This window comes from Mustela putorius, unplaced genomic scaffold, assembly GCF_011764305.1.
Source record: "Mustela putorius furo isolate JIRA1106 unplaced genomic scaffold, ASM1176430v1.1 tig00001069_pilon_pilon_pilon, whole genome shotgun sequence".
NCBI lineage: Eukaryota > Metazoa > Chordata > Mammalia > Carnivora > Mustelidae > Mustela > Mustela putorius.
In genome coordinates, this window is record NW_025421558.1 from 3,403,730 (window position 1) to 3,430,427 (window position 26,698).

The window sequence follows — 26,698 nt, forward strand, 5'->3', positions numbered from 1 at the left end:
TTATGCATCACGTAATTCTAGAAGCCTGAAGACAGGAAAAAATTTGAAGAAGTTGTGATGACTACAAAAGTAGAAGGCATCACTAGCTGGGCTCAGGCACCCATTTACTTACAACCATGAAGAAGCCACAGACATTTGCAAAAGACTTCACTCCAAATCAAGAAGGAGAACTTGATAGTCAGCAATACTGGAGAGCATGGCTTTATTTCTTTATTGCCAACAATGGAACAAAGACTCTCTAGCACTCTGAAATTCCCTCACCATCAGCCCAGCCTCTTTCTGCAAGGTTACTTTCTCCAGCACACCAGGCAACCTTCCTTTCTGATGCTAATGCCTTTCAGACAACCAAATCCTTTGGTTTTTAAGCTAAATAGCCTAAGGTCACTCAGCTGTAGCAGGCAGAATGAAAGAACTTACATTTAAGGAAATAAATAAATACCATTATATTCCTTACAACAAAAGAATACAGCTAAAGGAGGGAAGAAATTTACCTGAATCTCTGTGTCCCCTCTGTGTGGAGAAAGAAGAGGGAAAGCATTTTGAACTTGCAAGCTCTAAATTTTCTTAATTGGTCTATCCTTCCATCCATCCTCTCTTCCTTCCTTCCCACCCACCAGCTTATCTTCAGAATTTTCAGTACAGACATCCCAATTCCTCAACTGCTACCTTCTTGGTAGCACAGCTCTATCTTCCCTATGTCCTAGGGGAATGATGAGTGGTTAATTCCATCCTTATGCAGATTAAACCCTGGGTCTCCCTTTTCCCAAGAAGCCTCTTTCCTGAGTGGAGAAAGATTGCAGTGTGGGAAATCATTGCCTGCAAGCTCCAATGAGGCTATTAATTAGTCACTCGGCTCAGGACACAGCAGCATATAGGTCCCACATACTAACTCCTAACTAGACCTATGATCAAAAAGTTGATTGAAATAGAATGATTCCCAAAAAGTGATGTAATCACTTCCCCCCTCAACACAAAGAGAACATGGGTACCCTGCAATTCCAGCTGCAATTTCCTTTGTATGCATTTTGTCAGCATAATTTTGTAGAGGCATTAGAAAACAGATCAATAATTTGGTTATGTAATTTGCCAAGACTAACCAAAGCAGTTAATTGTGAAGTACTCAAGATGTAAACCATCTCCGATTGAACCTGGGAAGCATGGATAGCTGGGGCATATTTTTGGCATGACATTAAGAGGACCCTTGTGAATAGAAAGACATTTAGATTAGTTTTGTTTTTAATCAAAGCAACTAATAAATATGTATTTTGTATATATTTCTTCAAAAACCAACAGTTCTACTGCTGCCAACAAGCATGTTATCTTATGAGGCAGACTGTGTCTGAAAACTGAAACCTCACTCTTTTTCAGCTAAATGAGGCCTTCTGTACTTACTGAGCTCCAAGTGGAGTGTCTTGTTTACACTTCCTAAGTAGTCTCTTCTTCCTATCCATTTTTGTATTTCTAAATCTGCTTTGTTCAAGAGATAACTGAGAACTGTAGCCTCTACAGAGAGGCCTTCGGGAATCTTTCAGCCTAGCGTTGTGCATTCATATTTTACTCAGAAACCCTTTTTTCACCATCATGTATAATCACTGGAAACCCCTTAGGAAATCTTTAAATCATTCCATCCTCTTTGCATGGTGTATGATAAGGGATTTAAAATAAAGCATTCATTTGAGATCAATACATTATTAAAGATTTTATCATAAAGTTCGTTTAATATAATTTTAATAACATTCGTTATGTCCAAAGACAAATTTCAAACCTTCTCCATTTAATGAGTGATACATGCTGTTTAATTTACTTTAAATTTATAGGAAAAATAATGATTTTCCTAGAATTTAGATTTAAAAGTAACATACATATTACAAAGGTGTAGTAATCAGAACAGTATGGCACTGGCACAAAAACAGACACATAGATTAATAAAACAGAATAGAAAACCCAGAAATTAGCTGACAACTATATTAATCTTCAACAAAAAAAGAAAGACTATGCAGTGGGTAAAACACAGTCTCTTCAACAAATGGTATTGGGAAAACTGGACCAATTTCTCACACCATGCAGGAAAATAAATTCAAAATGGATTAAAGACTAAATATGAGACAGGAAACCATTAAAATCCTAGAAGAGAGCACAGGCAGTAACCTCTTTGAAATCAACTATTTTTTCTAGAACTGTCTCCTGAAGCAAGACAAACAAAAGCAAAAATAAACTACTGTGACAACATCTAAAAGCATCTGTACAGTGAAGAAAACAATCAACAAAACTAAAAGGCAACCTACTGAATGAGAGAAGATATTTGCAAATGACAAATCCAATAAAGGGTTAGTATCCAAAACATAAAGAACCCGTACATACAAACACCCAAAAACCAATTAATCCTATTAAAATGGCCAGAAGACATGACCAGACATTTCTCCAAAGAAGAAATACAGATGGCCAGAAGATAACATGAAAATATGCTCAGCATCACTCATCATCAGGGAAATGCACATCAAAACTACAATGAGAAATCAACTCACACCTGTCAGAATGGCTCAAATCATCATCACAAGAAACAACAAGTGTTGGTGAGGATATGGAGAAAAAGGAGCCCTCGTGCACTGTTGATGGGAACGCAAACTGGTGCAGTCACTGTGGAAAATAGAATGGAGGTTCCTCAAGAAGTTAAAAATAAAGCTACCCTACAATCCAGGAATAGCATTACTGGGTACTTAACCAAAGAATACAAAAATACTGATTCAAAGGGGAACATGCACCCCATCTTTACTATACCATTATATGCAATAGCCAAGAATATGGAAGCAGCCCAAGTGTCCATCGACAGATAAATGGATAAAGATGTTGTATATAAATCCAACAGAATATGATTCAGCCATAAAAAAGAATTAAATCTTGCCATTTGCAATGACATGGATGGAGCTAGAGAGTATAATGCTAAGCTAAATAAGTCAATCAGAGAAAGACAAATACCACACAATGTCTCTCATATGTGGAATTTAAGAAGCAAAAAAACAAGCAATGGGAAAAAAGAGAGAGAGAGACAAACCAAGAGATAGACTCTTAATTATAGAGAACAAACATAATAGTTACCAGGGGTGGGAGGAGGGGTGAAATAGGTGATGGAGATTAGGAATGCATTTGTTGTCATAAGCACTGGGCAATGTTTGGAATTGCTGAATCACCATATGGTACACCCAAAACTAATATAACACTGCAAAACATAATATAAAATGAAGTATAATTAAAAAAATATAACTAATGCTAAAAACATAATTGTAAGAAACAGTCCTGAAATCAAAATTTAAAAAAAAAAAAATGAAACTACGTAATAAAAGAGTATACCACATGCTTTGTATGAGAATATTGAAGTAGAAAAGCCTATTTCAGTACCTATTTTGACAAAATTACTGGCCTTTAAGAACAAGAAAAAAAATTTCAGAAAGCAGATATTTAGGCAGGAATAGCAGTGAATTAGAAACAAAAGAAAATTAGGTGATCATTAAGCTCTTTGATAGGAATGCTTTATTACAGATCAAAAGTGGAGTATTATGTTTAAGATAGTCAATGAAAAAAATGTGGACCAAGGAGATAATATCTCACAGAAATTACTATCAAGTATAAAGTTCACAAACTCTTCACTCAAGAAATACTGGTACAATGAAATCTTTTCTTTTAAAAGATTTAATTTAATTAATTTATTTATTTGAGAGCGAGAGAGTGCAAGTAAGTCTTGCAGAGGGAGAGGGACAAGCAGACTTCCCGCTGAGCATGGAGCCCAAGTCAGGGCTTCATCTCACAACCCTGAGATCAGGACCTGAGAGAAACCAAGTGTCAGGTGCTTTAACTGACTGAGCCATCCAGGCATCCCTACAATGATGTCTTACTAAGAATCTATTATAGAATAAGTTTCAGACAACCAAGAAGACAACATAAGGACTTGCGTGGGCACAAAACATATTATTACTCATACAACTAAAATTAAATGGGACTTAAAAGAGACAGAATAAGACATGTAGTGTGCAACTCCAAGTATAAAAGAGTTCGGGAAGATCATAAACAAAATTTAAAAATTAACTCTTCTCGGGGTGCCCAGGTGGCTCAGTGGGTTAAGCCTCTGCCTTCGGCTCAGGTCATGATCTCAGGGTCTTGGGATTGAGCCCCACATTGGGTTCTCTGCTCAACAGAGAGCCTGCTTCTCTTCTCTCTCCCTGCCTCTCTGCTTACTTGCAATCTATCAAATAAATAAATAAATAAAATCTTTAAAAAAAATTAACTCTTATTTTGGTTGTAGTAGTATTATTACTATTACTCTGTGTGTAATATGAGATAAATAAGTGATCAATTGTGGGAAAAAATAACATTATATACACTTTATTTTAGGATCAAGTACATATGAACATATACCTTGAGGTTTAACTACACAATATTATTTCAAAAATTAGCAAACTAATTTTTTGATCTGATAGGTGAAATGTTTTCATCATATGCTTAAACAACATTTTTTTGGTAATTTTCATGGTTTCAGGTTTCTATTTGTTTACACATCTTGTCAAATAAACTATACAGTGGGTATGAATAATTTTATTCTCAGTAAATAAAGGACCTAAGCAGATGGAGCAGAGACTATATTTCATATTTTTAGCAACTGATATGCAATATGAGAACCTAATCAACTCAGCTTTAGGATCTATCTGCCCAGGACAATCTCGAGGTTATTAGCAAGATTTTTATTTCATGCTCCTTGTTAACATTTGTATTCCAACATTAATGTTTCATAGGTTTCATCTCTTCGATCAGAACTCCATTAAGGTTATAAAAGAAACCGTGGATGTGTATGAGTATGCTTGGGCTACCCTAACAAAATGCCACGGCTGGGTGGCTTGAACAATAGAAATTTGTTTCTCAGGGTTCTAGAGGACAGGGAGTTCAAGATCAAAGTGCAGGCCATTTCTACTCCCTGTGAGAACTCTCTTGAGGGCTTACAGACAGCTACAGGCTTTTCACTGTGTCCTCAGATGAAGAGAAAGAGATATCTGGTATCTCTTCCCCTTTTTAGGAGGACATGATCCCTGTGGAATTTGAACTCCATGCTTATGAGTTCACTTAACTTTTACCAATCTCTTCACTGGCCCTGTCTCCACAAATAGTCACATCGGGTGGTAGAACTTAAACATATGAATTTGAGGAGGACAGGGTCCCTAACTATATGTTTAAGAATAAACACAGGTTTGGGGTGCCTGGTTGCTCAGTTAAGCATCTAACTCTTGATTTTGGTTCAGGTCGTGATCTCAGGGTTGTGAGATGGAGCTCCGAGATGGGCTCTGCGCTGGGCATGGAGTATGCTTGGGATTCTCTTTGTCCCTCTAACTCGGTCCTTCTATTTAAACAAACAAACAAACAAACAATAACAAAAAAGAATAAACATGAATTAAGGATATATAATGCTCAGGGCACCAGCCAAGTGAGTAAGTTCTGAGCATGATCATCTGACCTTCCCTAACTACCTTGATGTGCCCAGGAAGCTTTCAACTGGCTACGATTTAAAGGGAAAAGTCTAGAGAAGGAGCTAGAGAGGAACTCTGTTTTACAACTTGGGACAAAAGATTTTGGCCATGTGGCCTGACAGATAACACAGCTAGAAACCAGCAGGCGACCCTAGGACTGCTCAGCCCCAGCTCAGCTCCAGACTCCCACCCAATCATGCTCCACTCTCTGGAGGACTTACGCAGTGTTCTAGAGCGCACATTCAGTGGTGAAACAAACATCACCCCAGCAGGGATTAGCAGGAGGGTACCCAGAACAGCATCAGCTGTAACTGCTTTGGCCAAAAGTCAGAAGCCCAAGGACAATCAGAAACAAAAACGCAAACTCCAATTCCCAGGCCCACAATAAGCAGACACAAAGAACAAACAAACAAGCTTGCAGTCTATACTACCTCTCTATCACTTCTGAAGATTAAAATCTCCTTTCCCTTCTGCCAAACCAGACCAGCATTCTTCCTGCTTTCATATAATATAAAAATGATGACATTTGGATTCATTTGACAAAGTTTTATAATAACCAAAAAAGTATGATACTATCTCCATGTTTTGTTTTGTTTTTTAATTTAAAAAAAAATGTTCAATAAACTTCACACCACACCTGGGGGTTGAAGTCACAACCCGAGATCAAGAGTCATATGGTCTACTGACTGAGCCAGCTGGGTTATGCCACCATCTCCATGTTTTAATCTGAATCTTAGAATCTGTCATACACCTTTCCCTAAGATTTTGAGGTTTGAGAAATGATCAGTCCAAGGCAATCCTACAGAGCCACTAGAAAAATGCAAAGTAGGAAGAAGCATGCTAGGCTGACAACATTCACAGAAAACAATCCTAGGATATGCCACATGTTCTCTGCACCTTGCCTCCGGGAATTTTATCATGCCAAAATCCATTAAAGCCAGTTCAGCTACAGCAAAACATATGTGTTCCTAAAAATCTCTATGCCATGCAAATCATGTGATAAAAACCATAGGGTTTTGGGGAAACATGTAGTTATGGGTACAGCACTCCAAAAGGATACTAATAATAATTATTTTTTAAAGCAGGAGCTTAATAAAAATGGCAGCAGTTTTATAGGGGTTAAATGCTTAAGATTTAATGCAAAATTACAATTTTGCATTACATTACAATTTAATGCAAAACTACAATCAGTATGGCACTTTACCTCATTAAAAAAACCTAGGGTTTACCTAGAACTGGGTGCAGAAAGGGATGCATCTTATGAATTCTTGTGAAGCATGGTACGAGGGTGATCTGATATCAATCAGAAAGTTGTAACACCAAAGGTGGATAGGTGCGGCTCATAATGCACGGATAAATTAAGTCTATGAGTGACTGGGATGTGTACATGTGTGCATTCTAGATAGTTCTAAGTGGTTTTCAGCTGGCTGCACTTTTCTGCCTTTATCTGATGTTTCTCTAGAAAGAAATGGACATAAGCAAATGCACCATTTGCTTTATGTTTGTTCTCTAATATATGTTATATATAAATCTATAATAAAAATTCTCATTTTCAAAATAAGTGTTATGGCAGAATTGACTCTACTGAGAGCTGATTAAACTTATAAAAGAAATATAGGCTAAAATTCACAGATTAGAATCAAGGAATGATTTAAGGATCATCTATTCTAATTCAAGTCCTTATATTACAGACAATATTGAATATCTTATTTGAATTTTCTTTCTTAAAAAATTTACTCTTTATTTTGTTATTAAGGAAGTATAGATGATAGTGTATTAGTTTCATGTGTATAATACAGTGATTAGACAATTTAAACACTGCACCATAATCACCCTGATAAGTACAGCTATCATCTGTCAGCATACAATATTATGGTATTATTCATTATATTCCCTAAGCTGCACTTTTCACCCTTGTGACTTATTTTATCATTGGAAGTTTGTACCTCTTAAATCCCTTCACCTATTTTGTCTATCCCTCAATCTTCCTTCCTTCTGGCAACCATCAGTTTGTCCTCGGTATTTATGAGTCTGTTTCTATTTTTTTGGTGCATGTTTATTTCATTTTGTTTTTTAACTTCCACACATAAGGGGCACTAAAGTGGCTCAGTTGGTTAAGTGTCAAACTCAATTTTGGCTCAGATCATCATCTCAGAGTTGTGGGATCAAGCCCTGTGTCAGGTTCTGTACTCAATGCGGAGTCTGTTTGAGGTTCTCTCTCTCCCTCTCCCTCCGCCACCCCCACTCGTACTAGCTCTCTCTCTCAAGCTCTCTAAAATAAATAAATTTTAACTATCTAAAAAAAAGATTCCATATATAAGTAATATCATGTGATATTTGTCTTCCACTGTCTGACTTCATTTAGCCTAATACTTTCAAGGTCCATTCATGACGTCTCAAATGGCAAGATCTCATTATTTTTTATGGCTGTGTAAATATTCCATCGTATATAATACTATATTGTCTTTATCCATTCATCTATCAATGGACATTTGGGTTGCTTCTGTGTCTTCGTTATTGTAAACAATGCTGCAATAAGCAGAAGTGTGCTAAACTCTCTCTTTTTTAAAGGTCTTGCTGCTGGGGCACCTGGGCGGCTCAATCAATTAAGCATCTGGGTTCAGCTCAGGTCATGATCCCCACATGCTGGAATAGAGAGAGCACCATGTCTGAGGTGAGAGAGGGGTAGCCTGCTCTGCAGGGAGCCTGCTTCTCCTTCTCTTGCTCCCCCTGCTGGTACTCTCTAGCTCTCTCTCTAATGAATAAATACAATCTTTTAAAAAAATACATAAATAAAGGTGTTGCTCCTATAGCTTAGGTTCTAATAATTTTTTTAGACTCCATCTAAGTTAGAGAAGATAAAGGAGATAAGCTTTGATAGGAAAAACAAAGGCTTAGGACACAGACCAATTCCAGATCCATGGATACAGTCCCTCATCTGATATGCAATGTCAACCTGGGTGCCTTAAGAGCTGTTTAAGAGACATATAATAATTAGTACCCAAGAAACACATTCCTACTGGTTTAAATGAGAAAATACACCTAACTTAAAAACATACCTGTGAGAAGACAAAGTGTTCAATCTGTTAATTCTCTCCATTTTATCATATTGAGATGCATAAGACAGTCATGGGACAGCATTCTAAGAATGCTGGCATTAGTATCACTGCTATAGAACTATTTGTATGGGTAGTGGAAAATTATTAGAGGACCCTACTAGCCTTTTTAAGGGTGATTCATTTACTTTCAGAGTTTTGAAAACATCTGCAAAAGAAGCCCATCCTTTAAAAAAGAGGCCCTGCTTTTCTCTATATACAGGTAGGAAGCACAGAACTCAGGAAGTGCCTCTCTCCAATTTCCACTAAAGAGGAAGAGAAAAAGATTTGGCAGTGTCTTATCTAACGTGGCCTGTAGAATCTACTTGGAAATCATTTCAGTAATTAACATTCAGAGACTATTACTGAACACCTATCATGTGGCCAGGCTCGGATACAGACTTCCAGAATAAATTCCCTGGCATGGCAGCTAGAGCCTGAGATTATTTAAATCCTTTACAGGTGAGTCCTTTAAACACCCCCTTGGTTGACAATCACCAATTTAACACATGGAAAGGTTTTATATTTTATGTAAGGGATAAATCCAATTGAAATTTTAGAAAGTTTGGAAAGTGGGAAGAGAGGAGAAATTGCCTATGAAGAAGTATTTGGTGTGCTTTTCTTTCCTTGTTTGTTTTTCCTTTGTATTAAGAAGGAGATGTGTGGGATAAAACAGGGGAGGAAAACTTTTAAGGTCTCCCTGAGTATGCGCCCATCTGAACTATCTCTTACTGATTTTGAAAGGAAAGGAAAGCCATCTTGTTGACACATAAAGAAACCAGAGCGACGTGATGACAGACACTAGGTAACAGGTTGTGGGTGATGGGTATCTGTGGGAAAGAAACAGACCCTAATCTAGGCCTTATTCTACCTACATACTCAGTAAGAACTTTTGAATCAGGGCCAAAGAGTTAAAGCTTCTTCCCTTCATAGATACCATCTTGCCTTAGTATCCACATTGCTTCTGGTATCCTATCAAGGTCGAATCATTGGAAAAAGTCCAGTTTGTTTTGCTAGTATCACTAGGTTATTGAAGCAGACACATCCATATGTCCTTTTGGAAAAAAAAAAAAAAAAACAAAAACTCCCCCGTGCTCTTTGACCCAAATTGCATAAAGTAATAAACAGAATAAGCTGACTTAAATTGATTATCCAAAAAGACACCTTCCCCCATTTATGCCTCCTAAGACAGACGGATAAGCAGAACCAGATCCCAACCCACCCACTACACATTCTGAGCAGCAGCCATAAAGGAAAATGCCGTTAAAGGGATCCTCCATCTCTAACAAAATACCTCCTACACTCCTACTGAAGTGTCTTCATGAATTACTGCCATTAAGAAAATAAAGTGTAATCATCTTTTTCAACAAAGCTCAGCTGGTTTCCAATGGTATAAATTCCTAGTGATGTACAATCTGTTTTTGAAATTATGCTTCTTAAAGAACGGCAAATTCTTCCCAGAGATAACAAGCAACTGATACTCTAGTTTCAATTAGTTTAAGTAGGTAAGTTTGAAAACATAAACTTAATGTCTACATACATTTTTGGAGTGTCTGGGTGGCTCAGTCGGTTGAGCATTTGACTCTTGATTTCAGCTCAGGTCATGATCTCAGGGTCATGAGATCAAGTCCCTCACAGGGCTCTATAATCAGTGGGGAATCTGCTTGAGGGTTTCTCTCTCCCTCTCCTACTTCCCCTCCCTCCCTCTCTAAAATAAATAAATATTTTTTTTTTTTAAAAAGGATCTATATACTTTAATGAAGTTCTTATTACTAAGATTCTTTTGCTTGTAGTTCAGTCAGAATTCTAAACAGATGCAGAAAATTTCCTCTAACATACATAAAACAAGAGGCATAAATGGTGATTTATGTTTATCAATATGTATTTATCCATCCTAGAGTAACTGACCAATCCTTGTAAATGTTAATACTCATCTAAATAGTCTCAAGCTTTCCTTCCTTACTTACTTATTACTCAAATGCACTATAATTTTTCATTGATAAAAATGCAACCTGCTGAATTAAAATATTCCTATCTTGCTTAGGATGATATCCCAAAGTTTACAAAAATCATCGAAAATACTGACCACATATATATCACATCTTTTCACTGGCAAATGAAAAGTTTTAAAATGTAAAGAAAGAAACATCATGAAATCAAAAGTTGGGATTTTTTTTCCTTGAAGACACGTACATGGACAATCCATCAATAACCATAAAATTGCCCAAATTATTTTTCCTTCAGATGTTCAAAAGTCAGAGAATTCTAAAAGGATAACTTACAGAAGTCAAGCAAAAAGTCCCATTCCAATCTTCTCTCAAGAGCCAATTAGTTGAAGGTCTTAGAAAGAGAACAATGTACCAATTCTCAGCCGCAGCAAATTACGGAAGCCCTTACCTTTTAGTCAGAGAAAGTGACAGAAAACCGGCATAATAAACTCAGCAAGCATGCCCGCAATGCACATTTCTCAGTGGACTCCTTCTGTAGCCCTCAAAGATCTGTGCATAAAACCCCAGCCTGCTGGCTCCATCCTTCACTGTCTGAGATCCTGGCTACCACGGTAACAAGAGAGGGCAGAAGGAAGCAGCAATCTTAGTTTCTTAAAAACCTTTGTCCTGGAAAAAGAGAGGAAAAGGGCAAGGGGTGGGAAGAGGGGAAAAGGGAGAACAGAATAATTACTTTCACAAAGGTGAAGTGCTGTTTGCCATAAACTAAATGCACAGCAACTAGCTTTTTAAGTTTGAATGGTTCTGCTTGCAAAGCTCCTGAGAAAATCTGGCCCCTACTTCTGCCTCTTGAGAGGAGAAAAGTGTGTGTGTGTGTGTGTGTGTGTGTGTGTGTGTGTGTGTGTGTTTGAGACTGAGAGAGGGAGAGAGATTGAGGGGGGGAGGAGAATGAGAGCTAGAGAACCAATGCATGGACAGGGAAGGGAAGGGAAGGGGAGGTGGCTGGAGGGATAAGAAGGAGGTGGAGGGGTGCGGGGGAGAGCGCTAGTATGTGACCCACATATGGAATGAGCATTAGAACAATGAGGTCAGGACAGCCAAACCAGTGCACTCTGGGGCAGCAGTTTTCAAAACAAGGCTTCACGGCTTTGCAGGAAAGGGGGGTGTGGGGAAACACAACACAAAACAAGCTAATTGAAATAAGAGACTGGATACAAAATGAGCTGGCCAAATCACCAGCAACTGGGACATTGTGGGCTCCTGGAATTCATTTTTATGCAGCTTATGGGTTTTTTTCCCCTCCTTCCTAGAAAGCTTTTGGTCCCAGGGGTTTAGAATTCCAGAGGACCCAATTAACACCATACTTGGCTAGCTTGCTGGTATGATCAATATGAAATAAGCTGCCTTTTAGCATCTCCATAAAATAAAACCGCCAGGAAACTGGGTCTGCTGCTTTTTTATATCCTCTGTAGAGTGACAGCCAAATTGGGGAGGCTAGGGGTGGCAGGAGCCACACGCAGATCAGAGATGAAGTGAGTGCAGGGAAGGGCAGGATGACTTGATTGAACATATTTTAAAACCTTAAGTATAATAGACCTCTGAAGTCAGTGAAATCATGTCTCCTGGATCTTCAGGTCTTTGATGGGCAGCAGGCTGTTTCTCCTGTGAGGTTTTCTAGGCTTTAACTCCCAAGGGACTTTCATGATTGCTGGGTTCTTCATAACATCATTCTGATGCTCTGACATTTGACTCGCTCATGCACACTTTGGAGACTCTTGCTGGTAAACCTGACTTGGTTTCCTCCAGTAACTTTCACAGCATGTCTTTCTTAAAAATTGTATTCTCTCTAGTTCGGATTTCATTTTATATCAAACTGGGTTTGGTTTGTTTGTTTTTTTCCCCAAAGCCCAGAGTTAAAACAATATCGAAATGGACAAGGCTAGATTTAATTATTTCATTAAAAGAAATGGGAGGGGGCAATCATTCTCAAGTGGGGTTTCCACCCCGGCAATTCTTCATTTAACAATATTTCCTTTCTGGTGCAACTAGTTTAATTTTTTATTTCAAACCACTTCTACAGTCTGTCCTCTGCTTACTCTGGAAACAAATCCAACCAACTTGTGAAAGAAAGAGATGGTGGTAAATCTTTCCAAACACCACACACACACACACACACACACACACACAAAACTGTGAAAGTCAGAGAAACAAGAGGTCAACTTCAAAATGAGTACGTTGTTTCTGGTGTTGTAACTCCAAACTTCTGATTTCAGAAGTGCGTGACTAGAAAAATAAAAATGTCTGTGATAAATTCAGGACTGGAATAGCTAGATTTACAGCTAGCAAAAAAAAAAAAAAAAAAAAATCCTTTAATCAAATTACTAAAGATCACATTTCCATAAGAATAAGCTCAATTTAAACTGTTCATAGAGAAAGAGATCATTAATTCCCCTGTGTTACAAAAGGTCTTAAAGAGTTAAATCACAGTATATGAAAACCTGTGTTTAAATAATTTATAGGCAACGACACAAGCTGAGGAGGGAAATAAAATTAATAAGCGGCAGGAATGAGGGGCTGTCAACACCAACTCCAAATTTCATGCTCCTTGGCTTGATCCCGTATTTTATTTAACACAGATTTCTGCATACGAATAACTGGACTCTTCTTGTGAGGTCTGCTACTTTAAAATGAGAGGGGAAAGAAGCCTGGGCTGCTAGCATATCTGAGAGATATAAGGCAGAGGAGTGAGCTGGTGACCTTGCTGGTGGCCTCGCTGGGGGTGAGCTGGTGCGCCCTTGCGAGCATTAGGTATGTTTACAGCCGCAACTTGAGTCACAGTCTAAGCAATGTTGCTTCCAAGCGTCCCAGAGCGTCCTCTTTACACAGTGATCTTTTTAGATGCGGCAAAGCTGGTCTTCTGACTAAATGTGCCCCATCTCAGACAGCTTACAAGGACGATTTCCATGTGCGTTTACTTTGGCTTTATTTGATTGTGATTTTGCCTGGCCAGGTAGTGTGCCAAATCAAACAAAGGGCAACTTTGGAAATATTCTATCCTAGCTTCTGCTTTTTATTTTCTTCTCTGCAGTTTTGAAATAGGAGCCAGCATGCAAATGGGCGTGTTGTCTTAAAAGGGGCTGTCTAAGGCAAAATAACTCCCATTAGGTAAAAGGATTCTAGGTATACCCTAGGGCCTGACACTTAGACCATTTGGAGGGTTCTCTTTAAAATAGGGAGTATAAAATTATGAGTTCAAAACTAAGTAGAGAGTGTGGAAGAAGCCCCCGAGAGTGAAGGGATCTGAAGCGTAAGAGTCAGTTACTTCACGGCAAATATGGCTGCTCTCAGTGCCCCCTAAACAGCCCCTAAAGGGTGGGAAGACCCAGGTGTTGGGCAAAGCTAGCACTTCCTTCCGCCTACAGTGGAGCTGTGCCTTTTCCTACTGGTTGCAATAAGAGGACAGGGTGCTTCTGAGAAGCTAAAAAATGCAGTCTGAATATTCAAAAGGATAACATCAAAGGGAAGTGTCCCCCTGATTTTATTTTCTCAGCAAGGTGACTGTGTGTGTGTGTGTGTGTGTGTGTGTGTGCAGAGACAAGATAGGAGGGAGTTAATGAATCCATTAATTCAGTAAAGCTTAAGGTCTCTTAAAGAAAGGAGAATCTTGTTTATAAAAAAAAATAATAATTTCAAGGTTACTAAAGTGAAAAACTAGTTCAAAGAGTTTGTATATAGTTGTCACGCAGCTTTTCCAGATGTTGACATCTTATATAACCATATACCAATGGCAGGCAATTAACAGTGATGCTATACTATTAACTAATCAACACTATTAACTAATCAACACTAACTAACTAATCAACTACTCATTTTTTGCTGACTATCCCAGGTATGTCCTTTTGCTGGTCCAGAACCCAGTTCAAGAACCCACGCATTTAATTGTCAGGTCTCCCTAAGTCTCCTGTCATCTGTGACATTTCCTCAATCTTCCTTTGTCTTTCATGAACTTGCTACTGGAGAGTACTAGCTAGTTACACTGTAAAAGGGCTCTCAATTTGGGTTTATCAATGTCTTCTCATGATTAATTTAGGATGCGCGTTTTCGGAAAGAATGTCATGGAAATGATGTTCTCCTTTCTCCTGCATCTTATCAACAGGTATATGATACCAATATGCCCCATTACTGGTGATATTAACTTTGATCATTTGGTAAAAATGATAGCTACTAGGTTTCTCCATTATACAATAACTCTTTTCACTCTTTAACTTAGAGATTTTTTGTGGGAAGATACTTTGGAACTATGCAAATATACTGTTTCTTATCATACTTTTATTTATTTTTTTTAAGATTTTATTTATTAATTTGACAGACAGAGATCACAAGTAGGCAGAGAAGCAGGCAGAGAGAGAGGAGGAAGCAGGCTCCCCGCTGAGCAGAGAGCGCCCGATGGAGGCCTCGATCCCAGGATACTGAGACCATGACCTGAGCCAAAGGCAGAAGCTTTAACCCACTGAGCCACCCTGGCGCCCCCTTATCATACTTTTACTCACGAATTTTAAGCACCCATTGGTAACTCTTGCCTATGACAATTACTGCTGTGGAGTTTGCTAAATGGTAATTTTCTCTTTCCATTATTCCTTCTATATTTATTACTTTGAATGCTACAGTAAAAAGAAACTGTCCCTTCTGGAATGGGGACTTTTAAAAGAAAAAAACTTATAAAAATTGAGTTACCCCCAAATCGACACAGGTGGTTTAACTATAAAAAGCACACCTCTCTGGGCCTACTGATTTTTTGATGATGTGAAAATTCTGAACCCTTCTCTTTCAACATTTTGGTGGCATTTCAAGATTCTCCAGCAGCTCCACTGCAGTAAAAAAGAGGGCCCAGAGAATGACAGGACAGAGAAATGCCATCAGTTTCCCTGTAGCTACTATGGCTTATAATGAGAGAACTTTGAAACAAATCGGTAACTTTTCTCACAAATGTCTATGAAGCAAACTTAGCCAATATGTACCATTTATGTCTTTTTTTTTTCTGGTCCAGAATCGAATTCAGCAACCACACTGCATTTAGGTGTCATGCCTGGGTTGGTCTGACCCACTGAAAGGATCAGTCAGCATGGTGCATCCGTCCTGGCAAAAGGACCCACAGGATGGCCACTACTGACAGCTCATATCTGCTGATCAATTCCCTGTGCACTTGTGACCTCCACGTCCATGCTTCCTCTGGGCCCCGCCTCACCTCAGCCCTTCCAGGTCAATGCAAGTCTCAGGATGATGCTGTCCTTTTAACTTTCCTTCTTCTAATAATGTCCTCCCAGTTCAAACAGGACAGACCTCATCTTTCCCACCATAGTGTGTCCAGATCACAGGTGGACCCAGACCCTAGCCATCTTTGCCCATTTGCATCTCCAAAAAGCAGGGACATCTGATCTAACATACTAGAGGGAGACTGACATTTCAGTCAGGCAAATGACACAAATACAAATAAACTCAACCAAGGGGAAATTCTGTGAGAGCAAAGGGTAGATATTCACTCTAGAAAGAGTTACTAAGACCTATGGTAACCAGTGATAACACTGTTACCAACACCGGGGCACATTCTCAGCGGGTGCCCAAGTCTTCACCAATCCTTCGTCCCGCATCTATAAAGCAGAGGGTCAGGCCCTGAGGTCTGTGGCCTCTATCACACTCTGCTAAGAACCAAAACAGGTTCAGTGACTTCCCAGAGAAGTCACTGTGGAATTGACATTCCAACCCAGACAGAACCCTGATTTATTATGCAGAAAGAAAGCAGGAGACCAACAAAGGAGCTACCAGGACCCCTTCTGAGCACTGATGGAGATCTATACTAAAGCATACTCTGCAAGCAGGCATGGCTCAGAGGACCAGAAAACCCTGGAGAAGATTAAGGAGGGAAAATGCCTTATGAGAAAAAGGTTAGAGATGGCTGGAAAGTCATATTACACAGCTCCCTTACTTCCCAGATAAATATTCTACAAACACCCTTTAAAATCACTAAAACACCAGAGTATAACATCAAATCCCATGGGCTTTCAATTGAAACCTTTACATAACCTTTACATAACCGTGCAATTGCTAAAAAAAAAAGTCTATTATTATTATTGGAAGCTGAAACTCTCTAAACTACACTTTAATGGGCTGTCAACGTTTATTCAAGGTTTGTTCCATCAGTTGTGAAATTCTAATCCAAAATGAAATAATTGTGTGATAATGTCAAACCAGCCCACTCCCAGTTACAATACCACTGTTCCTCTGCCCATCAACCCAAATTATAAGTATTTCATAAAGGAAGAAAAATTAGAAAGATAGTATAGTACCTAAGACCTATTACAGGAACTTTGAAGTAAACAATAACTTTATTATTCTTAAATTTCTTTTTATGGACAGATTTTCAAAGTCTATCTAGACTCTAAGAGCAAAATACTTAAGCAATGCCTGCCATTTGGTTCAATGTATAGGACTCAATTCCTCACAACCTAGAATGATCAAGACTGTATTAGTCCCTCAAAGCATTAAATATCCAGATAGTGTTTTTTAAAAACATTTATTTATTTATTTGAGAGAGAGAGAGAGATGGAGAGAGTGGGGGGAGGGGCAGAAGGAGAGAATCATCAAGCAGACTCCCCGCTGACTGTGGAGTTGGACTCCCATGGGATCATGATCTCAGCCTAAAACCAAAAGTCAGTCGCTTAAGCTACTGAGCCACTCAAGCACCCCCACATGGTACTTATTTTAAGATATTCACAATACATACCCACAAGGGCTGGTATGAGAGATCTAGATCTTCATTCTGACAAATAGGTAAAACAAAACAAAACAAAACATCGTCATTCAATAAAGAGAAGGGAAAAAATGGAACACAGAACAACACAACAATTTAAAAACTAGCATAACCAGATCAATTTTAGCTTCAAAATGAATTTTTAGGAGCACCTGGATGGCTCAGTCATGAAGTGTCTGCCTTCGGCTCAGGTCATGATCCCAGGGTCTTGGGATCTAGCCCAAATCGGGCTCCCTGCTGGGCGGGAAGCCTGCTTCTCCCTCCGCATTCCCCCTGCTTTGTGTTCCCTTTCTCCCTGTCCCTCCCTTGGTCAAGTAAATAAATAAAAATCTAATAAATAAAATTTTTACCTCCAAATTTATAAATAAATTCCTCAGTAAACTGATTTCCACTTAAAGGGGTTTCCTCATCAGTGCATTAAGAATCAGCCCAAATTTAAAATTACAGAGGCTCTCAATCCTCCTTATTACTTCACTTTGACCAAGCATCCATAGACACATCACACTCTGCTAGAAGCCAAACATCTTTGATCCAAACTGCAAACCCTCTAATGAGGCCAGAATGCACCCCTGTGACTCATACCCTGTTTAGCTCTACCGACCTCTTTTTCCACAAGCACCCACTCTGTTCATTAGCTCTGCACTAAAACAGAAGATGACAAAACCCGAATCTGTGTCTATTTCCATAGTTGTTATTAAGTAAATACCGTTTTGGTGAATAAAATTAAACTAAACCCACATACATGAAATGACTTCTTTCCCTTCCCTGAAATCTTATTAACATAATGCTGCCAGAAAATTAATCAACACTATACAATTGTTAAATGATTAATAAAAACAGTGATTATAATAATAAATTCCAACTTGAGACTATTTCTCATTCAAAACAGGTCTATGAGCTCTGTTTGGATATTCCTGCCAGCAATAAAAAAAAAAAATGTTTATAAATGTTAGAGACTGTTTGTAAATGTGGTGCCTTCTATGCTACTATGGAGGTTTGATAATATTCCATAAAGGGGTGATTTCTACCAATTGGTTTTAGCAATTTTTTCTTCTTTTCCCTAAATTGAACTTAATATACACATACATGGTGCCAAGACTATAGAAAAAATAGGAAATAAAACAACCTTTTCAATAATAAGCTTACCATGAGAAAAGACTAGGTAGATAATTATAATTTACATTTACACAATGAACTGCCAGAGGTTTTCAGCTGAATAAATGCTACTGTAGTTCATTATGTAGCCATGCTACAGACAAAAGCCATTTCTTCCTTAGAATTTCAGTTTCTGTGACATAAAACCACCAGGGCATCTGAATACTCTCCAACAGTATTTTAAAACTTCACAGAAAAATACTTTCGTCTTTTGTTAGGCAGTTTGTACCATGTATGCTAATGATCAGTGAAAAACAAGGCCACCATATTTTCTTATGATGAGAGGATTATGGTATGTACATATCTATGTATCTGTATATGCATGTGTGTATCTCCATCTCCAAAGCAGAGACTAGATAAGTTCACACAGACAGTTCATTAGGATGTGCCAGTGGAATTCTAGAAGGCTCCACATTTAGCTGTACACTGAAGGATTTAGCACTTCTTTGGGCTCTATGGAAAGAGTTTGGGGATTTTGTGGAGTTTTGCAGTTACAGCTTAACCTAAAATACATGTGTGTGTACAACACACAACAACTAGGACGCATACAAAGAAGATACAGTTACATCTGATATTTTAGTCATTGTGATTCCCTGTTCCCCCATAATTGCAACACATTATAAGCTCTCTCAGCATAAGAATACAATAATAATAATGTAACTGACTTGTTGAGTTGTTGAGTCCCAAAGCTGAGAACAGTAGGTATAACTGCCCTCACTGAAGAGTGGCGCTGGACTCAGCATCCAGCAAAGCTAGTTCCTCACCCCTTACCCCATTGCCCATCTATAGACTACATAGAGGAGGGTGGTCCAAGTAAGGATGACTGGTTGGCAGAGAGCTGCAGACCCAGAACTGGCCATTTTGCTTCCTCCTTATGCAAATTCTATAGGTGCACAGAGAGAAATCCTCACCTAGCCACCTTCAGTCAGGTGAGCAGGGCCCTTTGCACTCACTACACTCACGTGGTTGGAATCCTAGGATTTCCAAGGGCACATGCTTATCCACTACAGTATTCTCTCCCCCTTCGCCATCTACCCATCCTCTCTCCTCAACTCCATGTCCTTATTCCCTAAGGAGCAGTCAGCAGTCCTTGAGGAAAGAAGAACCTTACTCTCTTCCTTATTAAATGTAATACATGTATCAGTGTTGGTCAGCTGACTCCAGGGAGATAAACAGCTAAGAAAGACAAAGGCTTCGAAAACCCCAACCTTGACTCCAGGCCACCAGCCACCAAAAGCACAGGAGGGGAGGGTTAAGGCCTCCATGATTCAGAAAGAACTCATTTTCTGTGGGGCACGAGCTGAGAAAAACTCCACGAAAAGTCAGTGGCACAGAGCGGAGTGTAGCCAAAGAGAAACATCATCTGGCCACCAGTATCTTCAAGGAAACAGAAGAACTGAAGCCCAGAGAGAGACGAAAACACTATGAAAATCTGTGAAGAGCTCATTTCTTAATAATAAAAAACATATGCTTGACCAGAAACACAAACGAGGTAAAAAGGAAACAAAATGTCTTTCTATGGGTCTGTCACTGTTCCAGGTGTGAGGAACTCAGCGGTGACCCAGACAAGCAAGATCCCTGCTCATAGAGAATGGACGTTTAGTAGCAAAAGAGAAAAAAAAATAAGAGATAGTTTTCACATAGTGATGCATGCTGTGAAACAACATAGCTGACAAAGCAATAAAGAGAAACTTGGATAAAATGAAGTCTCTGTTTTATTTTATTTTAAGGATTTATTTACTTATTGGAGAGAGGCAGAGAGAGCAGGGGGAGAGTGAGAGAAAGAATCTCAAGCAGATTCCACATGGAGCCTGGAGCGGAAGGTGCTTGATCCCATGACCCTGAGGTCATGACCTGAGCTGAAATCAAGAGTCAGATGCTAAACTAACTGAGACACCCAGGCACCCCAAGAACGTTCTATTTTAGATAAGGGAGTCAGAGGCTTCTCTTAAACTGAGTCATTAAATCAAAGATTTAGGAAGAAGTATTCTAGACAGAGAGCACAACTGACACACAATTGTGCTCTTGACACAATTGTCAAGTTTGCTACAACAACTTGCTTGCACTCCTGCAAACTCCCATTTAAGAGTAGGAACTCTTCGCAAACGTGAACAAGGCAAATCCTCTGCCATGAAAGTCCGCACCCATAGCAGGGAACACTAACCCAGTGACACAGCAAGTGCACACCCACACTCCCACACAAACACCAATGGGAAAAGTCCATGACAGTTTCTAAAAAAAGTCACCTTCAGACTTGACTGAAAAGTTGGATTTTGCTGCAAGGGAAACAACATTCTTGGCATAGGACACACAATGAGCAAAGGAACTTGAAAATGTAGGACATGTCTATGAACCACATTTGCACCCTGTAGAAATCACTCTTACCACATTTCAGCACTTAATTTTATGGATTTCTTTCATGTTTTCCTCTGCTTTTAGAACGTTCATCCAGACAACAGGAAACTTAATCTCTTTGAATCAGAATCTTCAGCTACTTGCATAAGGCCTAGCACAGAGAGTCAGTTAATATCTATTGAATTAATGGGATAAGGAGTAGAAACACAGGTTAATGACAGTTTGTGGGGGTTGAAATGTGCCAGGCTATGGAACTGGACTTCTTTTTGTAGGTATGAGGGCCATGAAAGGCTTTACAATTCACAAAAAACCTTAAGGATGACAAAAATGAACTTAACCTACCACTGAACCCAGAGCCTTCCCATACAAAGTCTATATTTGGTAGAGCTGACAGCTGCCGCTGATGTTGTTTCAATGAAGATGTGGCTTTTTGTTTCCTTCACTGAAGAGACATATATTAATTACACTGCTTTTTAAGACATGAAACATGGTTTTAAAAGCTTGATAATCACTTCTGCTAAAGGTTTCCTGCTGTGATTGTCAAATATAAGTCTTCAGCCATTCCTTGTTACCCACCACTCCCCGCCACCCCACCCCATGCCCGCTTTTACCTTGTTCCACACTGAATCAGTCAATCCATATGGATCTATTGTCTTCTTCCTCTGTGCACAGCAAGGGGCATTGTGTGAGATCACATATTCTCCACACATCAGAATCATAAAGTAGCCTTAATAGCTTTTGGAAAGGGCAAGACAGCTTTGACATTTTTGTCCCTACTATACTTTATTATCTAGTACAACACTTTCCCAACTCATCTTAAAAATCTAGTGCAATCTAGGTAACTAGGTTGGCTCCTAGAAGCGCTCAGATGATAACCTTGGTTTCCTGGCTTCAGGTTAGCAGGGAGCATAGTTTGTCCTTGTTGGTATTTCCAAGGATGCCTAACACAAGTAAACACTTCCAAGACTCAATGCATTCCTTCAGATTAATTAACCCATTCTATACCCAACCATGATTATTACTCTCATTTCTGTCTGTGTACCTCTCCAATCTATACTCCCTTTTTAGGCTTCAGTCAGATGGCATGGCAGTATGTTCATGGAAGCTTGGAAGTCATCTAGAGAGCTGGCCCCCTACAGTGTAGCTCTGTTCACCAGCAGGAACGCTGGCATTGCAACAGATGCAACACTTTGCCAGCCAGAAACAACGCAGATGTGGTCACACATCTTCAAGCATACAAGACACTAAGATTAGGTAAGTGTCCTAATATTAACAAAAGCAGAGCAGAGACAAGTCATTCCTTTCAAAGACCCATCCCACTTACAGAAAGGAGTAAGTTCAGATACAAAGAGGACACTCTGAGGTTGCCAATCTCACTCAATACCCTGATGAATCCAAAGCACTCTACTCTGTTGAGATTAAAAAATTTTAAACATGTATGATATATGGGGTTGTCTGACTTAGAAAAAGAAAATTAGAAGAGGGACCTTAATCACTATCTTTAGTAGTCTAATGGGTTATCGTGAGGAAGATAATAAAAGAAAGGTAGCTGTCCAGCTCCAAGACATTGAACCAAAAGTCAAATTATCAGAAAAAGCATGAGACTTCAACAACTATGGCAAATGTCCCCTATACTATCTCATTTTTAATCCATGTTACTTGCTAATGATCTAATAACATCTCATTTTTTAAAACACTAGTTTGGAAATTAGAAAGCTAAGACATATAAAGGAGACATCACTGTACACAGAGAAACCGGAAATCCATGAAGAGAGGAGGAAACAATTGCTCCTTAAAGGAATGAGACCCATGGGAAGGGACTGTGTATTCTTAGTAAACTAACAGATGAAGAACTTCTCTAACAGTTATATAGATTCCCATTTACTGCGCAACAGTCATTTCCTTAAGCAGAATGCATTTATCTCTCCAAGACAGAAAACCATAATTTAATTAAATTTAAAATGAAGAACTTACGGATTTGCTACAGTATTAGATCCTTTTGAAAGAGTTAAACATTCCCATGCTCAGATCTCCTCTCTTCCTGTGCTAAAAGATAAGTGTTGGGAGATTTATGTGCCATGAATTTCCAATTACCCATCTCCACCAGCTGGGCTGTCAATCACCACTTGTCTTATCCTGGATGTCTTCACCACCCCCATTTCCTTGTTGTGCACACAAAAACAAGCTTATTCTTCCAAAAAGAGCTTACCATCATGCAGGCATATGCTCATTTTGTATGTCCAGCTTCTGCTGGACAGAATTTCTCACTCAAATTACTGCCACCCCATCGTCCCAACATATTCAAATAAAGCAAGCATTGCCACAGATTGTGAACAATTTAAGATTTCAAAAGAAAATTTACATCATGCATCTTTCCAGAGTCCACTGAAGCAGAATTGATGAGCTCTCAAGAGCAATCCACCTCCCCACTTTGACATCTGGAAGCAGGTGGAAGAATTTTAAATGATAACTACACTCAAACACCAGCAGAACACACAAAACAGTACGTTTGCAAATGTACGCTTATATACCACTTGTGAATTGGAAGGAAGAACACAATGGTGGATGCTCTCCACTGCTTGTGGCCATGGTTTTTTCTAGAGAATGGACATTTAAAAAGTAACATACCAAAGAATCTCTAAAGGAACTTGAAAGGTTTCATTGTCAGTATTGCCATTAAATATCTTATGAATAAATAACAGTTGTCATTCACTGGTCAGGATTATAGTGATGAGTCTTGATGGTACACATTCATTTCTTGTGATTGTGTCCAAAGCATATACCTCTTTAGTTGATAAATACTGAATACTTACTACATAAAAGGTTCTATATTAGATATTAAGGGGGATACAAAAATAATACAAAGCCTCTCCTGTAAGAATCTAGTAGAAATATGTACATAAAGACTTTCAGTAAAAGAAAAACTAGCATCAAAATGTCAACAAAACATCAGAAGAATTCAGGAAACAAGTTCTTGCATCTGGCTGAAAGATAGGAATTCAAGGAGAGCTTCATGGAGGAGAAGGACTTACTAATGATGAACCACCTCCAGTCAACTACTATTCTATTGCTATCGACCATCTGGCATTTGGTTGCTCCTCATGCTTTGCTTCGTTTGTTTCTAGGGAACAGGGCAGAAGCAAGTTAACTAATATTCATTCAAGCTCCTATTTTGTTGCCTAATTGAAGTCTGAGTAATTTTGATGGGCATACAGTCTTTAATTACTAAAACAAAATCTAGAGATCACTTAAAACTCATGGCTCTGGGTCAGTGAGGGGTCTAAATATTTAGCAAAGGAAGCATATTCAAATCCAGGAAAGAAGTCAGCCCTTCTTTACAGGTTCGGAGCCTGGAGAATACTATGGGATTGGGACTGTCATTACTAAGGGCAGCATGTGCAATGGAGTCAATCCTTCATGCACCATCCTAACAAAGAGGGAAGTCAGTGACAAGGTGGAAAAAGAAGGCTAACTACTGAGATAATCTCCATTTCATTCTGGGCTTTGAAACATCCACTCAGTATTTTATCCATTTATTCCACTGATTTTTAAAGGGCTATGAAATACATGGACTATGACAAGTTGGACCTGATGAGCCAGTAACCACTAGCAGGTCTTTAAACCATTCCTATGTCATTAGGTAGATTGTAGTACCCCAGCATTGCTAGCGCTATGGTGGTATTCATGGTCCAAGATCTTTGGCTGACCCTTACACTACATATGTAACTACCATGACAACCAGTGTTTAGTGAGCCTTCCCTGTGTATTTGGTACCATAAAGTGTTATAGACAGTCTCATTTAACCATTAAACAACCCTTAAATACATGTAATACTCCACTATTTTTTAGAGGTAGAAACTAAGTCAGAATAATATTAAGTAACTTGCTTAGGCCACACACATTTTAAGTATAAAAATCAGGATTTGAATTAACTTCTTTACAAATCTTAACCACATGTTCTTAGGCGCAACTCCATACTGTTTCCCCAAGACTGCATGGGAATTAGAGTTGGAATTCTGACCCTTTAACTCAAGGGACACTTTCAAAATTGTGGGTCTAGTTGGATGAAAATAACTCAACTGTACTTATATACTTTGAGTTTGTCCCTCACCACTGAACCAGGCGAAACCAATAATATGGCCGCCTCCCTCTATTCCTTCTGTCCTATCCCCACCACTTGGTGGGAGCAACTGTACCAGACCAATATCTAGCAACCAAAACCTGGGGGAGGCTGAACTTGATCTGGTTAGATGGTGTTTCTCAACCTTGCCTGCACTTTAGAATCTCATCTATGGGGTGCCCAAAGAGTATCATTTTCTGGGGTAGAATCTGGGTTTTTTTTTTAATTATCTGAAGTGATTCTGTTGTGCATCCAAGAATAGTAATTGTTGTGTTAAAAGAAAAGAAAAATCAAGAGTTTGAGGCACCTTCATTCCACAGTCAGCAGAACAGCTGGCTTCATCTCATGCTTTTGTGGAATAAATTGTTCTCTCAAGAAGAGAACAATTTCCCAACTGGAACCTAAAATTTAAAAAGGAAAGGGAGGAAAGGCAATAGAGGAAAAATTTTCAGAAGACTAAAATATATTTCTAACCAAAAGTTACAATAACTGATTATAATGGGAGACTTCTTTTCCAACCAAGAGGAGGCATTTTTTTTCTTTCTTTCTTTTTTTTTTTTTTTTTAAGATTTTATTTATTTGAGAGAGAAAGAAAGAGCACAAGCAGTGAGGAGGGTAAAAAGGGAGAGGGAGAAGCAGACTCCCCACTGAACAGGGAACCCAATGCAGAACTCACTCCCATGACCTTGAGATCATGACCTGAGCCAAAGGCAGACACTTAACCTACTGAGCCATCCAGGCCCCTTGCATTTCCTTGGCTCCAAAATTCAGCGAAAGAACTGCTTTTAGATATTTCCCAGCACAGGAAAGCAAATAGCAATAGCAATATGACTGTCTACTGCTAAACTCCATGCCCTGGCTCACAGTGGCCCCGCTAACCCAGCACAATCTCCTGGCCAAGCCTGAATGCAGCAACTTTTAACATAGGTGTTCCTAGCAGCCTTGGAACCAAGTTTGTGTATGAACTGAACAGTATTTTCCATTCCTGGGCTAACCTAAATACATATCTAGGTGAAGAATTCTTTTATTCTGCTTTTAATCTTTTATTCTGCTTTGTACCCACTAGTTTCATCTAGAAGAGTTTATGTCAATGAGTAAATGGTTGGTAAATGTGTACTGAATGAATAAATGAGACAATGACATAGGAAATACATTTTTGAGAAAATCTCCAGCTCTCTGATATCCTTTTCGTAGGAACTCTCTGATGTTTTTTTCTTACCAAACTGAGATTTCAGGTTTGCTTCTAACAAGGTAATCAGAACTCGAGAGGAGAAACCTTGCCTATGGCCACTGAATAAAGCAATCAAACCCACTACAAGGGATCAATAGCGATTGATGGAGATTACACTAGCTCTACTAAATATTCCAACTTAGAAGAAAGAAACAGACAGGAATAGTTGCCTGGAATTAACATAGATGAATACCTAACTCCAGGCTCTGCATTTTATTAATTAATATCCCACCTTTCCAAAATTGGGGGGGGGGGGGAATAAGGTAGAGAATTTGCATGACTTACAAAATTTTATATAATCCAGAAAGATGATGTTAAAATAAGAAAGAAGAGCCAAGGGAGGGGGAAGCAAGATGGTGGAGGAGTGGAAACTGAAAGAGCACTAAGTCCCAGACAAAGAGTCTATACTCAGGAAACTATAAAGTACTCATGAAAGAAATGGAGAAAGACACTAAGAAATGGAAAAAACGTTCCATGC

The 26,698-nt window shown here is 38.9% G+C and overlaps 1 protein-coding gene across 3 annotated transcripts in view; it reads right to left on the reverse strand.

The window, feature by feature from the left end:
* FAT3 (FAT atypical cadherin 3) overlaps nt 1–26,698 on the reverse strand; it is a 660,150-nt gene that overhangs the window by 553,370 nt on the left and 80,082 nt on the right. Inside the window, exon 1 of one of the 3 annotated variants that reach the window (XM_045087202.1) lies at nt 11,003–11,393. The exons of the other annotated variants lie outside the window; for them this stretch is intronic. The gene's annotated coding sequence lies outside the window, so the exon portion shown is untranslated. Of the gene's footprint in view, nt 1–11,002; nt 11,394–26,698 lie in introns of those variants that run through there. 3 annotated transcript variants of the gene reach the window in all.